Source organism: Salmo trutta, chromosome 29 (genome assembly GCF_901001165.1).
Source record: "Salmo trutta chromosome 29, fSalTru1.1, whole genome shotgun sequence".
NCBI lineage: Eukaryota > Metazoa > Chordata > Actinopteri > Salmoniformes > Salmonidae > Salmo > Salmo trutta.
Genome location: NC_042985.1, coordinates 9,697,876 through 9,702,287, shown reverse-complemented (window position 1 = coordinate 9,702,287; position 4,412 = coordinate 9,697,876).

Genomic DNA, 4,412 nt, shown 5'->3' with positions numbered 1-4,412 from the left:
CAGTGGAGAGGGTAGGTGAACAGATGATCACCACATGTGTGGTTCCCACCGTGAAGCATGGAGGAGGAGGTGTAATGATATGGGGGTGCTTTGCTGGTGACACTATCTGTGATCTATTTAGAATTCAAGGCACACTTAACCAGCATGGCTAAAATCGAGCACACTGCCATGCAATCGCCATAGACAAACATTGGCAGTAGAATAGCCCGTACTGAAGAGCTCAGTTGACTTTCAACGTGGCACCATCATAGGATGCCACCTTTCCAACAAGTCAGTTCGTCACATTTCTGCTCTGCTATAGCTGCCCCGGTCATCTGTAAGTGCTGTTATTGTGAAGTGGAAACGTCTAGGAGCAACAACGGCTCAGCCGCGAAGTGGTAGGCCACACAAGCTCACAGAACGGGACCTCCGAGTGCTGAAGCGTGTAAAAATCGTCTGTCCTCAGTTGCAACACTCACTACCGAGTTCCAAACGGCATCAGCACAAGAAGTGTTCATCGGGAGCTTCATGAAATGGGTTTCCATGGCCGAGTAGCCTAAGATCACCATGTGCAATGCCAAGCGTCGGCTGGAGTGGTGTAAATGAGAATGTATTCGACGAGCAAGTGTCCCCATACTTTTGGTCATGTAGTGTGTGTGTATTCCAGACTGACATTGTTCATTCTGATATTTCTTAATTTCTTTCTTTTTACTTTATGGATTATGTGTGTATTATAACTGCACTGTTAGAGCTAGAAACACAAGCATTTCAGTGCACCTGTGAAAACATCTGGGAATCTCTGTACGTGACCCATAAACTTTGATTTGACATGCAATCACGCACATATTTGACCCCCACGGTTTCCCACACTGATAGGCTCCCAGCTGGAGGAGATTTGACCCCCAGAAGGCCCCTGGCAGACACCAGCCCTGCATACCTCCTCCTTGGGTTCAGTCCAGCCGGGGCCTGGGCCGATCAGGATAGAAGGCCGAGGGAGGATTCCTGCTTTCAGCAACCTCACTCCCCTGGGGTTAAAAGACAGAGGTTTGACTTTAATTGAATGAGTTTAACTCAATAACCTTTAGTGTAAATCATCCAATTGACGTTAAAATGAGAAATTATTTTTATTTACTTAGGCAAATGGACATTGGTGACTTCAGCAAATTGTTGTATTCAGCCTTCAGCTAGTAGCCTAGCTGCTGGTAAGGTGTTACATTGATTGGATAAAGTACACAAGCATGTTACTAATGGTACTAGTTTTAAAGTCCTGAAGCTACAAACAGCTGAATAAGACAGCAGTGAAATGCTTTAGCCATCATATTAAATCCACTGTAGAACCTTTAACAGTTGAGTGCACAGAAAAAGGCATAGAAGACATAAAAGAAAAAAGAATCTGCCTCTGGCTCTCGACGTGAGATCGAGAGAAAATTATGAAACAAGCAGAATCTGATTCATTCCGTTCATCCCCACAGAATTGTTCTTTAAAGCCTCTCTTCCTGTGAGGGATATGACAAGGAAACAAAATCACACATTCTGCCTTAGGGTAAAGCTCCTAGCCAATGAGCGCCCTTTCCTTCCTGCCCCTCAGTGGTAGGAAACCATCATATTCATGTACCTGTGCTGTAAAAGCACTCAACCAGGAAACACTACAATGCGGCTGATTAATAGAAGTGGGTAACACCAGTTATAATTGATGCCCTACGGCAAGGTTTCCCAAACTTGGTCCTGGGCCCCCCACACCCCCTGGGTGTGTGTTTTGGTTTTGCCCTAGCACTAGACAGCTGATTCAAATAATCAACTAATTATCAAGATTTGATTATTTGAATCAGCTGTGTAGTGCTAAGGTAAAAACCTAAATATGCAGCCCTTGGGGTCCTTAGGATGAAGTTTGGGAAACACTGCTCTAAGGTGTTTTTTCCCGACTAAGACACCACAGGACTTGCATTGGAAAACACTCCCCTCTGGAAAAGGAAATGTTTTTTTAGCAAGGTTGTAATCTGACAGTGAGGAATGTAGAAAAGTACCCTGCAGAATATACAATTCCCACACATTCCTTCTGAATATGAAGAAGTATCCTTTCAGCACAAAACTGTGTCATTGACCAGGGTTTGGGCTGTGCTGAACAAAACAGATTTCTCTTACCGGAAGGAGATCTGATTTACCGTCCATCAGGACAGAGATGTTGTCACTAGTGTGTTATTTTTAGCGCCAGGTTTTCCTGACCATGTGCCCTGACCAGGAAACAGTTCAGGACCTAGTTATGACCATGTGCCCTGACCAGGAGACAGTCCAGGACCTAGTTATGACCATGTGCCCTGACCAGGAAACAGTCCAGGACCTAGTTATGACCATGTGCCCTGACCAGGAGACAGTCCAGGACCTAGTTATGACCATGTGTCCTGACCAGGAGACACTCCAGGACCTAGTTATGACCATGTGCCCTGACCAGGAGACAGTCCAGGACCTAGTTATGACCATGTGCCCTGACCAGGAGACAGTCCAGGACCTAGTTATGACCATGTGCCCTGACCAGGAGACACTCCAGGACCTAGTTATGACCATGTGCCCTGACCAGGAAACAGTCCAGGACCTAGTTATGACCATGTGCCCTGACCAGGAGACAGTCCAGGACCTAGTTATGACCATGTGTCCTGACCAGAAAAAAACTGCTTATGAGGAAGAAATAACTATACAGTATATCTCCCTCATCATGTATAGTAAATCAACAGTTACCTTTAAGAGGCAATGTTTGTTCACAGTGGATGTGTGAGATGATGTTGCCCATATGCTTTGATTTCTCTGATTTCTCTCTATCAGCTCAGTTTTACACACACCGCACGCACGCTGGCATGCTCACTTGGTAACACCTCTCCAGAATCTATTTACGAGGTCTTGAATGTACAGGTAGTCAATTATAAATGGCTGCCTGGCCTGCATTCCTACCTGACATGACACGCACTAAGATTAGCCTGTAAATACCTATCTGACATCTGCTAAGCTCTGAAACATTTCTGAGAGAGATAACTAACTAGGGGCGTGGTCTTTCTGTAGCTACATGCACTGGTGTTTGTCTGGCGTCTACCATAGTCTATCATGCCTGATTGTCATAACCTCATAGCTGGTAGCCTGATGTTTATTTGAAAGAGACAAGCTGAAGTATTGTTAATGCTGTGCTTTAGGAAGGCATGTCGTTCACACAGCTCTCTGCTCCAGGCTCTGCAATCACCACTGAGATGAGATTTGGAATCCGCGGTGAAATCTGCCGTGTTTGCCAGGGCTGGGCTTTGCGTCTGTCTTTCTGTTTGTCTGTCAGTCTGTGTGCTGACAGGATTCAATCACGCTCTTCTGCACGGACAACGGCAACAAACTCCAAAACACCATCAACCTGTTTACTTGGGGAATCGTGTTGCTTCGGCTGTGCTTTGGAGGTCACACATTCCACACACTAATTAACAATACACTTTGGTCTGGTTTCCCAGACACAGATGAAGCTTAGTCCTGGACTAAAAAGCCCTTTCAATGGAAAATTGTCATTGAAGTGTGAAAGACTAGGGTTGAAACACGGGTCTCCTGAGAGACACAAGACTGTGTTAGCTCCCCGATGGCTGTGTTAGCTCCCCGATGGCTGTGTTAGCTCCCCGATGGCTGTGTTAGCTCCCCGATGGCTGTGTTAGCTCCCCGATGGCTGTGTTAGCTCCCCGATGGCTGTGTTAGCTCCCCGATGGCTGTGTTAGCTCCCCGATGGCTGTGTTAGCTCCCCGATGGCTGTGTTAGCTCCCCGATGACAGTGTTAGCGCCCCGATGGCTGTGTTAGCTCCCCGATGGCTGTGTTAGCTCCCCGATGGCTGTGTTAGCTCCCCGATGGCTGTGTTAGCTCCCCGATGGCTGTGTTAGCGCCCCGATGGCTGTGTTAGCGCCCCGATGGCTGTGTTAGCGCCCCGATGGCTGTGTTAGCGCCCCGATGGCTGTGTTAGCGCCCCGATGGCTGTGTTAGCTCCCCGATGGCTTGGCTGTGTTAGCGCCCCGATGGCTGTGTTAGCTCAACGGGCTAACGCACGTCTTCAGGTCTCAGGTAGCATTACTCAGCACTTGAGTGTGGTTAATTAGCCCATTGCACATTGTTGTTTGTGTTTTTTTGTGTATATCCCTTATCTGCATCAATTGTCTTTGTATTTTGATAGGCCTACTCTATTGACCACGTTCCAGGCTGACTACATTGCAGTCGGCAGCCAGATCTCACAACGCCTTGATAGGTGTTAAACATACTGTATCAGCTAACCACATGGTATGCTATAGCAATCTGATGCTTGACTGCACAGTTGACGACGTGGCACACAACCATTGGTTGCTAAGTGCAACATGACTACAATAATCAGCCTGGAATGTGACCACGGTCATGCCCATGGATTTCAGTTTGTATTGATCACGTTCCA